The sequence below is a fragment of the Anguilla rostrata genome, chromosome 1 (assembly GCF_018555375.3).
Source record: "Anguilla rostrata isolate EN2019 chromosome 1, ASM1855537v3, whole genome shotgun sequence".
Taxonomy (NCBI): domain Eukaryota; kingdom Metazoa; phylum Chordata; class Actinopteri; order Anguilliformes; family Anguillidae; genus Anguilla; species Anguilla rostrata.
The window spans coordinates 27,126,329-27,138,836 of record NC_057933.1 but is presented as its reverse complement, the minus strand read 5'-3'; the positions used below and the strand labels follow the sequence as shown (position 1 = coordinate 27,138,836).

Below are 12,508 nucleotides of genomic sequence, written 5' to 3'. Positions count from 1 at the left end.
GGTAGGTTTGCCCCTGTCTGTCACCGGAAGTGAAAACAGGACAGGTAGTGGGTTTTTTGCCTACTGATGTCCGGGAGTGACTTTATCTCTGTGTGAGACTGCTCTCGCTGCCTGTCTGCTAGGAGATATCTCCTCTCTTCCCAGTGGAGAAGACTGCCTGGTGACATGTCTCTGCAGATGCACAGAGGACACAGGGAACCAACGAGGCTCAGTCAGTAAAGGTTGAGCGCCATTGGTGCGTTTCAACCATGTGACATTGTAAGCACGCCCCTCCACATTTCCATGTCGTGCAAGACCGGCCTGGACCCCAAACAAGTGCAAGTAAAATGGAGAGGTGGAATATAACAAGCCGTTTCCATAAGAGCTTTGTGGTCACGGGTTTGAAACTGGGCTATGTCAGCAGCTGACTAAGAAGGGAAAACCAGCAGCAGTATGCAGTTGGCTTATGGGAGGCTTAAGCCATCTTGGGTTTTGGGGGGTTAATCCAAGTATAACCGCATTCTAGCGACTCTCCAGGCACCCACAGAAAAACCATTTGCCATCAGTCAGAGATGTGCTTCTCCATTTGGCACTGGAGAAAAGAGTTTTATTGGACGTGCCAGTGGTTCCTAAGCGAGTCTTAATAGCCATTGAGCTGGTTTGTGTTTGATGTGAGCAGCCAAGTGCTTTTCTGCGGGCTTATTTCAAAAATATTTGTTGATATTTCCCCAGAAAGCCTGCCTGGCCGTTTGATTCAAGAAAGTTTCTCACCAGATTACATTGAATAATCAACCATGTTGAATGCACCTTTTGTAAAAATGTAAGCTGTGCGGAAGTGTCTGCTAAGAAAGCAAAAATAAAAAAAAGACCTATAAATAATTGAAACAAAAAAAATCGATAAAAAGCGGTAAAGCAATTCCGCTTGGCTTTTTTTATTTTTGAGGTATCCTGATTTTGGAGAAGCTAACGGTGAGGCGTGAATCCCAGCTGGGGGGTGACATTGTAGCCCTCAGCGAGGCACTTAACGTGAACTGCATCGCTGAAAATAACTAGCTGAATAAATGTATGTAATAATGTAATCTGTGGTAAGACTGTTTGTGAAATGCCAAAATGTAGATGAAATATGAGGCTGTACAGGCTGGGCAGCAGTGTGGAAGTCATTTATTTTAGTCATCACCCACGTTTATTTATTTATTTATTTATTTATTTATTTTTGTTTGTACCCTGATGTTTTTCTGTGTACATTTAAGTTAAAACTGTAATAAATATTTTTTTAGGTCATGAAATCTAATTAAGTAACAACAACATGATCCATTGGTTACCCAACAATAACAGTAAATAGCTCTATTTACTGTTATTTAAACTTTAAATAGCTCTATTCCCAGACAACGGCCCGAACATCCCCTCTGAGGGGAAAGGGAGGGGCGGGGCTTCGGAGGAGGCTGGCCTAGGAAGCAGGGGGCGAATCAGAGCATGGAGTGAAAGTGTAAATCTAAATGGAAAGTAATGTTGACGGGCACAATGAGAGGGAGACCTCCCCGCAGTTAGTCATCGTGTCATGACAACGTTTCCTGCTGGCCTCCATCAGTAACCCACAGATCTCCAGCTCAGGCCCATTGATTATTTTATAGTGTATTTTCTGCTGTGCAAAGTTCAGCTCACAGAGGGTCTGATGAGGCATGAGACAAAAGGCAATTATTCAGGAACTTTACTGGATTTTCACTATGGCTGAAGTGTTGAGAAGACAGTGATTGGGCAGCTACTATTTCACACAGTCTGTACCAAACTATCTCGTTTGAAGGTAGGCCAAGCACATTTGATTGCCATTTAGGTTAATGAGATGAAATTTCGGTTGATGAAATACCTTCTTTTTAAGGAAACCAGGAAATGGATCATATTTGACCTTTACTGTTGATGATGTTTTTTCTAGCCTACAGAGATGAGGTAGTGAGAGATGCACATTGTAGCTGTATAGAGAACCAAAAGAATGTCACTAAAATGATACGAATCAAATGATGGAGCCATTAGATCATCATTCCAGACAGTGGGCTGAAATCCATCCATCTATCCATCCATTATCTTTACACACTCACCCTGGTCAGGGTCACGGGGGGTGCCGGAGCCTATCCCAGCATGCATTGCCTTGCTACTCTGTAAAGTGTCTTTGTGAAATTTCTCTGTAAAAAGCACTATACAAATAAAATTGAATTGGGCGAGAGGCAGGAACACAAACCTTACCACACACGCCAATCCCTTGCAGGGCACATTCACTATTCACTCACGCACTATGGGCAATTTAGAATCTCCAATTAGCCTACCTGCTGATCTTTGGATGAAATAAGATAGGTGGAAACGGAAGTACCCGGTGGAAACCCACACAGACACGGGGAGAACATGCAAACTCCACACAGAAAGGCCCTGGCTGGGATTTGAACGCAAGACATTCTTGCTGTGAGGCAAAAGTGCTACACACTGCCCCACCGAAATCATAACCATCCTAATAATTATTTTTTATTCTGAGCTGTTACAATTTTGTTGTACAATTGATTGGACTAATTTTCAAAATATCATCTCAGCGTGCCAAACTCGATAAACAAGTTGTAAAACTTAAAACCTTAAGACACATTTTGCCGTCTTAGCATATAAAATGTAGAACTCCTGATCACTTACACAAGTCTTTTCATAAAACTGTCCTGATTAAAGACCTATGTTTATTGCTCTTTATGCAAAGTACTCACATTTGTGACACTACTGAAAATAGCCTTGTCTGTGTGAGAATGCTAAGAAGCTTAGCATAGCAAGTCATGAGGGACGAGGGGGGCATTTAGGGAGAGTGCTGTGCGTTTAACCACAGTCCCGCCCACATCACCAATAGCGATTTGAGCACGAGGCTTCACGGACCCCATAATGGGTGTGGCTGTCAATCAATGACCCATCTGAAGGAATCAAAAAGCTTTTTTTGCTTCATAGTAATGTGCAACGATTGGCTCCGATCAATGAGGCAATGACAGTCGCTCTTGTCAGTTGCACCCAAGTGTCCCCCGCGGGGATAAAGTTGTTTGGGTATTTACCAGGAGCTACCTCATCTTTCATCTTTCTTTTCACTTGAACAATGCATGAGGGAATGAATTAAATAAATGAATGGAGGACTTACAGTGATTAATAATCATGAATGAATAATTTTTGGGGTTATTGAAGACTCACTTCCTATCATAAGTAACCTGCACAACCAAGAAACAGAAAATCTGTTAAATTGATCATTCAGATGGAGTAATCGGAGTAGCCAAGTACGCCTCAAATGGACCTAGCAGCAATGACCCTCCCTTTGGTATGAATACCACACACCTTTCTCCCAGTAGCCAGCCTTGGTTGTCAGGCTGCCAACTGAAAATCTGCACTGACACACAACCGCACCGGTACAATGGCCTTCACACTCTCTGCCATGCTTGCATACCTCCTCCCCTCAGGCAGCAATCCTGAATAGCTCATGCTTTGTTCTTGTTCTCTCTCTCTTTCTCTTTCTCTCTTCCTGTCTTCCTCTATCCCTCTCTGCCCAGAGGGGTATGTCCACACGCCAGTACATTTTGGCTCTTGCATAGTTTCCATTCAGAATCCATATAATATTGTGAATATACCAGTGGAAGTCTGTATTGTATCTTTTGTAAATAGTTGACATTTTATTTGTCAGAAGCACTGGCTTCCCTATTACACAGATTACACACAATCAACTTGAACACATTAGACATATAATATCTTCTAATACATATACTATACACTCACCGGCCACTTCATTAGGTACACCTGTTCAACCGCAAACTGCACCCGTTAACACAAATATCTAATCAGCCAATCACGTGGCAGTAACTCAATGCATTTAGGCATGTAGACATGGTCAAGACTATCTGCTGAAGTTCAAACCAGGCATCAGAATGGGGAAGAAAGGTGATTTAAGTGACTTTAAACATGGCATGGTTGTTGGTGCTAGACAGGCCGGTTTGAGTATTTCAGAAACTGCTGATCTACTGGGATTTTCACGCACAACCATCTCTAGGGTTTACAGAGAATGGTCCGAAAAAGAGAAAATATCCAGTGAGCGGCAGTTCTCTGGGCAAAAATGCCTTGTTGATGGCAGAGGTCAGAGGAGAATGGCCAGACTGGTTCGAGCTGATAGAAAGGCAACAGTAAGTCAAATAACCACTCGTTACAACCGAGGTATGCAGAAGAACATCTCTGAACGCACAACACGTCAAACCTTGAAGCAGATGGGCTACAGCAGCAGAAGACCACACCAGGTGCAACTCCTGTCACCTAATGAAGTGGCCAGTGAGTGTATATCTATCATATATGTTTGGTAGCCATTGTGCAGGGTTTGCGTGTACAGGTACTGATTTCACCATTGTCTTATGGCATTAAAACAACATGTTTGTTCATACTGTACTGAATTAAAATATACATTCTTTCATTGTTCTTTTAGTTTAAAGATGTAAATGACTGCACATGTCTGTTACTTTAACTTTGTAACTGAAAAAGCTGACATAGAAACTGTCTCATGTTTCTTTCTTTAATCTTTACTTCTGTTCACCAGTCTTTCAGAGCAAGTCACATTGCTTGCCTCTAACCTTTTGCTTCTCATGGACTTAGTTCTGTATACATACTTATGTTACATAAGCAGACTTTCCCATTGTAAAGTCACTGCACGGAAACCATTTTAGCCGTCTATTTGAAATCAACATAGAAGGGATGTCCTTGGAAACAGGTGAGGGAAAATACCTGTTCAATACTTGTACAGCTGCGCAGTTAACCACACGCGGAGCGTTTCGATGGCCAGTATTGTCACTGCCTCGCTGTATTAGCGACGGGCATTCAGACATAATGACCGGGCTTCTCGGCTGGTAGACTGCCGCGTGAAAAGGAGGAGGCGGCTGAAAGGATGCATTTCAACAGAGAGCACACGTTCCCCGCACTCCCCTGGCACGAAAGGTCAGCGTCACGATGATGTGAGCAGGCAGGCAGGCATTTCAAATCGGGGGTAATTCGGAAACGGAGACGAGCTAGGTTAACAAAGCAGGAATTTAAAATTACGCGGAACGCAAAGAGAGAGAGAGGGGGGGGAGGCAGAGAGAGAAAGAAAGAGAGAGAAAGAGAGAGAGAGAGTTCCTTGGTCCTAAGTGGCGAAAGTCATCCACCAGTAGGACGACCTGCAGGCCTGTTGTTGCTCCCGTTTTCGCATCCTCTGTCTCGAGGAGAGGAAGATCGCGAGCGGGATATTTCCCGCGAGTTACATGATTGCCGCTTCCCTGACATGGCGGTCCCTGGCATTCGGCCCACTCCGCGGAGCCAGGTGCTGATGTCGTCCTGCCGCGGCACCCCCTTACCCGCTGCCAGGAGAGGAGAGGAGAGGAGAGTGCCAAGGACCCGTATTCCCCTGCTCTACCGCCCAGCGCCGCCGGGGTCCGGCGCGGTCGCTCGAAGCCACGCGACGGCACGCCCGGATCGAGCCCGCGGGTTCCCCCATCCGCTCGTTTTCGAACGCGCACCTCCATCAAGGATTCTGAAATGGCATCTTACGATTCACCATGGCAACCGCTAAATTGCGGGTCTCCGTGGCACCACGTGGTGAGACCGAGGCGGAGACGGCATCGGCGTAGCAGAGCCAGTCCTCCCATAATTCAGGTCCACTGTGGCTTTTTAGCTGTCACATCTGGACAGGAGCCTTTTTTACAACACAGATTTCTCCTGACCTGGTTTGGCTGTATTCAGTGTGTGGTATTTATATTGATTTTGCATCAGACAAAGGGATACATTAGTGATCTGAATACCCACAACAGTAGTGTCATAAGGGTATGGCCTGGAGAGCACACACACACACACAGACACGCACACACACATGCACACACACACACGCACACACACACATGCACACACAGGCACACACACACACGCAGATGCACATACACACACACATATAAACACACACGTGAGCTCACAAACATAATAATGCTTGTCCGAGGTATTTAATGGTATGCATCAATAAAACGTATTTCCTTGAACGCTGTTGGTTTTACAGCCTCATCAATACAGCAGTGATTATGAGCGGCCTATATTATGGGGTAAAAAGGCAATCACATTTTGCACTGCATTTCATTTCTCGCGCTGACCCTCCCTATTTCTCCACAGCCACATCTATGGCCGCACACATATGGGAATAGCGTGGCGTGCTGTAATAACCGGAGCTGTTGAAGTGCGTTGCTTTTGCTCGCAGCGATATTAAAGGCAGGCTGCGCTGAGGAATCGGGGGCGAGCAGCGGCCCGAGACCAGGGCAGGAAGTGCCTCGGCTCCAGGGAGGACGTCGGAAAAAAAAACACCGCCGGCCCGAAGTGCGGAGAGGAAGTACGGACGGTTGCTGTATTTGTTTGTTTATCAATGTGTTTTCCTTTCCCCCCCACCCCACCCCACCCCACCCTCCCCCTCAACCACCACCCTGGTCTGCACTGCATTAATCAGAGCTTGTTTCCGCTTGCTTCCGTGGGCCGAGCTACCAGCAGATCAAAGATGATCAAGGGAAATAAATCTGTTCACTCCGCATCCGCTGCATGAGGAGCATCAGTGTTGATGTGCACATTTACTGCAGCACAAGCAGAACTAAGTCCTTATATTACACACACACACACACGCACACACCCATACACACGCACACACACACATACGTACACGCGCGCACACACACACACGCATATTTATATAAACAAACATACTTTATTGTACATTTTTGTTTGACTGAATATTACTACATATATATGCAATTTTTTTTCCAAAATACTACCAAAAATTTGAAATAATGTCCTATTCGGTCCTACTAATGCTTTTAAAGGAGGATTTGGAACATTGTGTACAAACAGTCCCATTGCTGTGGCCTAGATCCAGCAAAACCTTTTTCTGCAGGTGAATAATATTTTCTGTATGCTTTCCTGTTTGTCACAGCCATTCTGAAAATAGGACAGGTGTTTCCTTGTTCTAATTTCCAGTTGCTATCCCTTACAATCATCACTTTTTCCCATCCCTAATTTTTTTTTTATCACATAATGTAGAAATTTCAGTATATGCCCAATTAGAGAGGTTCCAATTAAGTATGTAGTTTATTGAAGGGATTAAATGCCTTATTGCAATGTTCTCCAGGGAAAGCTAGGCATGGCAAAGAGCACTGCCTGGCTTTATACTTTGCAGGTCCACCCATGATGGCCAGTAAAAATAATCCAATCACTTCCCTGTCACAGGAACAATGACCACAACCATGCTAGTACACAGAATAAAATGTCCTGCAGAGATATAAATGAACTCCACTGTCCAGAAACCATTTTAACATACAACACCTTAAACAGACTACGAAGATTATATGGTCCACAGTCCTTAAAACACCAAATAATATACTATACATCAGTCTGTCCAAAAACCGAAACGACTGTGGGATCCCAGAAGTGACATCGCACAGGGGAAAAGCAGGCAGCGACACAGCAGACATATCCAAGCAACAAGGGGCCAAATGGCCTCTCTCCAGTAAACTAGTCAAGCGCTTCGCTTCGCACAATGGACATGGCAGATGTCCGCAGCTACAATGTGGCGGTAATTAGCTGGCGGGGGTGCCGTGTACTTCCTGGGGTCGGCGTCGCCATGCTAACAGGGCGACATGTGAGCGCGCAGGGCCGGAAGGCGGAACGACGCGCGGCCGAAAGGCCCCTCCCCTGAGCCTGAAGCGTTTCACGCCCCGAACCCGCGGCGCCCTCGCATCACAGCGAAAGAGAGGCGGCGGCGAGTCGCGCCGGCGCATCTTTGCTCAAATCCTGACGCTCTTTGACAAATTCCGCTGAGACACAAGGCGTTTCTCACGACATTTCCCTTTTCCTTTTCTCCGAATCCGTAACGCCCGACCGTATTCGCGAGCCGACCCGACCGCCGCGGCCTCTTTTCCGTCGCGTCCTCTCGCCCGAAGTGCGTCTTGCCGGATGCCACTTCAGCCGCCAGAGCTGCGCGTCGACTGCGTTGGAGGAGTGCGCTACACGGGCAGCTGTTGCTGGCGGACTACGAGTGCCTCATTGATTGGAAAAGGTGAGATTGTGCATGATGACTCATGCACAATCTCAACAACTGAAACCCGCACCTCTCCGGGCGAAACCTGCAGCAAATTGCGCGATGTCCCCGGGGCCTGCCAGACGCGGTTGACACTCGTTGAAGCGCTAGTCTGACACCGGGCCGAGGGGTTGCATCCATGCCGCGGGGCTGTGTCTCGGCAAGATTGTTTTCCCAGCAACCTCTCATGAAAGATGATGATGTAGATTCACAGGTATCCACAACCTCTCACAGGTCATTATCCTCAGTCCCGAGAGAGGGGAGCGCGTCTCGAGGTTCCCTCAGCGTTGCCTGAACGTTTCCTCAGCGCGATGGCCTCATTTCAGCGAGACTTAAGGTATGGCAACGTGAGGCCATATATAAATCCAGCCCCTAAAATCCGTGCGAAAAATGTATTTTCTGTTGGACTGTGCTAATGATGAAAAGCCTGAATACTTCAACAACAGAGAACAAATACCTGAGCTTTCCAAGTCATTCTGCAACAGAGGTCATATTAACGCAGGGTATTTTTTTTCCAAATGAAAAAGACACAGAATCAGAGTGCCTGGTGCATTTTAAAAACGCAGGTGTAACCGCCGTGACATTCAATTCGGTTTTGTGTTGAGCGGCCTCGGTATTGATTCGCAAAAACTGCGCATAATTTTAATATCCAGCTGGCAAACAGATGGATTTATGTGGCTCGTTTAAACTTATCCCGGATACAACAAAAAAAAACGCGCACAGAATAGAGTATTGTGTCTCGGGCCGCCCAGCAGCAATGTTAATCGATTAGCAGATTTCGACTTGCTTGCTTTTCTGTTTTGACTGTGACAGAAAAGCCAAAGGAGCATGCAGATCAGGTGAATGCTGGAGGCTAGAGCAGCAGAGCTAACGTTATTTTGTCATATGATGCAGGCAACGCCTGTGTGAGATTTAGCTAGCTAGCCGGCTAGGAATAATGCTGTCCTCAATTGTTTAAGTACCTCTTGTTACAAGTAGAAGGTATAATAAAACAGTTTTGTAGCTAGCTAGCCACTTAGCTAATGCTAATCCATGGTTAGCTGTCAGCAAACCAGCAACATTCTTGCAGTAGACAGCCAGGACACTAAACACTTTTTTTCTGACATGATGGGAGAGAATATGCTGTTTTAATTTTTTTGTGAGTTTTCATTCATTCGTTCATTTGGTCTGCTGCAATGATGCTATTGGAGTAATAGACTCAAATGAAAACCTGTTAAAGAAACTTACCATGAAGGCGAAACATGGCAGCTGCAATTCCATACAGTACCTTGCCAAACTTAACTGTTTTCTGCAGCATCAGCCAGAACACTGCTATCATGCACTTGTATCATGAGAAATACTGTCTATGCAAGGCAGATCTGAGTATCAGTTGGACAAGTGTAGTGAAAGAACAGGACTCACACAACTGTGCTCACCCAGTTCTTATGTTACATTTGATTTCATGCAAATATACAGCGACATATGCTAATGAGGACCATCTTTAATATTGGCATCATTATGTTTGGCATTTAACTAACAAAAAATGAGTCTAAGCATATCTTCCATTATTTGGATTCTTATGTGTCATAATCAGTTTGTCGTTAACTGAATTTATGCTTGAAAATAATGAACAAGGATCATGTGAATAGAGAAATTTCTCAATGTTTCAGATTCTGCCTTGTCCAAAGATTATATTCAACTGACTTGAAGATTCAGTAAGCCTGTGCTGGGAATTAAAGTTATAGTGATTATCAAAGGTAGTCTTAACATGCATCAAGGAAAAGCCAAAGGTTCTCTTTTTAATAACCAATGTCGCTGGCTTTGTCCAGTCACTGGTTGAGCCAGGCTTCACATAAGCAATACTTCCACCACCAGTTTTAGATCACTGTTCAGGATGGTATCATTGTGCTTAGACATGGCCCTGTATTCATCTGGAAGCCGCTGATTTTACATGAAGTCACCTCTGCCCCTTAAATTGTCAAACCACTCACAGCAAATAAAAGCTTGCTCTTCATTGTCCCTGAAAAGGCACTTAAGAAGGAACATTTATTAACTCTTCGGATAGAAATGTGAGTGTGGCATGCTGTGGTTTAATTGGGAACAAATTGAGTAAGGTTATTAAAACTGTACTTATGATACAATTAGCACATCACTCACGGCGGAACAGTCGGCAATCTGAACTAAACACCTGATTTGTAGCCAATCCCTGAGGGTACACTAAGTGACAGAGATCCATTGTCATATTTCAAGAGGCACCTCCGCTTCTTCATGCAATAAGAGTATCTCCGTATCCCACTGACACGTCAACAAAAGGTAAATGAAAAATCTAATGAGCTAAAACACTATTAAGGCATTATTTATCTTTTGCAAAACGTTTAGAGAAATTACCGCATATATTTTAGAACACAATTAACCAATTTCATTGAAGTGGCAGTAAATCCTCATAATGCTTTTGTATCACAAAGTATAGAGTGGAGAACGATATTGGATGAAACATTTATATACTCAGAACTGTAAAACGCAGTTTCAGAAACCATCGAATAAAGTGGACGTGGACAGAGTGAGGAGCAGCACGCCGGTTAAATGCAATGGATGCCAGCTCCCTTATTTTAATTCCAACAAATTATTACTCACAGACGACTGTGACTCTCTGCTTTTAGCGCGAAGCCCCCTGCAGTATTTATAAAGCGGGCTTGAAAGGGATCGCGGGCTCGTGGCCAATGCAGGAAGCCTTAACTTGTCGCTGACTGGCTCTGATATGTGTGCCGTTTCGGCCACGAGCTCCGCTGCTGACTTGACACGCGCTGACACCAAGATTAATGGTTGACTGAAATATACTGGGTTGATTTTCTCCACGCAAACACCTTAACCCACGCGTCTCAGTATGTGAACTTTCCATCACTTTCATCGGCTGGGGTTACATGCACATACACATACATTGGTACGCCTACATTCAAACAACCACTGGAAACCAAAATATATGTATAGCTTACATATTAATTGAAACCAGTGCCGATACATACCAGCCAGCGTTACTCTGGAATGAATATTCCACTATAACTTGGAATCGCAACGATAGGCAAATGGAAGCACTGCAGCGCAGCTAAAACTAGAACACAGACTCCCAACCGAGAATTAACACATACCCTACGATACGCTTACATTAGTGCATAGCCTACATGGTCTTTCTGCAATTTACTAACGCAAACTTTGCTCATTTCAGAGCAGTACTTTATTTACTGATTAAAATTCATTTTGTTATGTTGGTCGAACTACTAAAATAGATTACTTGCCTCTACAATAGCGCAATGATTAAACTATTCCCTTGCAAATGACTTTACTAAAAAGCACCCCTATCTTACCGCTGGTCGTTGTCCAGAGTGCTGATCCCCTATATCCGGACACAGGCGCTAGGTGGTGATTTAATCCGTTTTGATGCGCACAGATGTGAGAAGCGATTCAGTATTGTGGTTGGGTGCTTCTAGCTGATAGGAGACGAAATCGTGACAGCCATCGAGAGATATGGCATGCAACCCTTTTGCGGGCTGGCTTTGCCAGTCCAATTCACGTTTCCTTTGTATTTTCTTCTTTCCCGGATTCTCTCTCTCTCTCTCTCTCTCTCTCTCTCTCTCTCTCTCTCTCTCTCTCTCTCTCTCTCTCTCGATTATTCTCCCTCCACCCTCCCAGCAGAGAGAATAATTTATTGCCAATTTGCTTATGTAGAGAGACCGTCAGCTGCCCGCTTTCCCTCCCTCTGTGCTCCCGATGCAACAGCTTCATGCGGACTCGCGCACAGTGAGGTATGTGATTTTCTGCGCAGAGTTTACGTGGCTTTTTAAATCTAACTGTATAAAAGTATATCAAAATCGCACTGTGCCACGACTCGGGATTGGCTGGTCAAGCGAAACATTAAAATGTATTATTTGATTTGTGCATTTATATCACAAAAATAAATACATGCAAAACTGTCGTTAAAGTATTCTGTGGTTTAACCGCTATTTTTAAACGTGCTAATTTTAAGTCGTGTACCACTATTATTTTTAAAGATTGGCTTTTGATGGTGAGCCTTATTAAACATTCATAGAGTCAAAAGAAGTCCCGGGAGGGAATAACTCATAAGCAGATGTCCAAAATTTTAACTGAAAGGCAAATTGAAAACGTAAGAGTTATATCCGGATATAGCCTACAAGCAGCGAGAGGAAGGGGGGGGGGGGGGCGCGCAGGCCATCTTCTGAGAGCAGAGAATATGAGTCAAAAATGACAACGAACACAAATGAGCCTGTTCCAGAAATGTAGGCTACCGCACAATTAATCCATCAGTGTGGTACCGATAGTAGCCTACGTGTTAAATGAATTTTTAAAAGCAGTAAACTGAGATTTATGCTATGGAAAATTCCGGCAAATTGTACGGATAGCAGCCAGTAA

At 44.5% G+C, this 12,508-nt stretch overlaps 1 protein-coding gene across 1 annotated transcript in view; it reads right to left on the bottom strand.

The window, feature by feature from the left end:
* Window positions 1–12,172, bottom strand: part of tmem121aa (transmembrane protein 121Aa) — a 47,538-nt gene extending 35,366 nt beyond the window's left edge. Inside the window, exon 1 of the mRNA XM_064332777.1 lies at window positions 11,446–12,172. The gene's annotated coding sequence lies outside the window, so the exon portion shown is untranslated. The remainder of the gene's footprint in view (window positions 1–11,445) is intronic.
* Window positions 12,173–12,508: the final 336 nt, after the last annotated feature.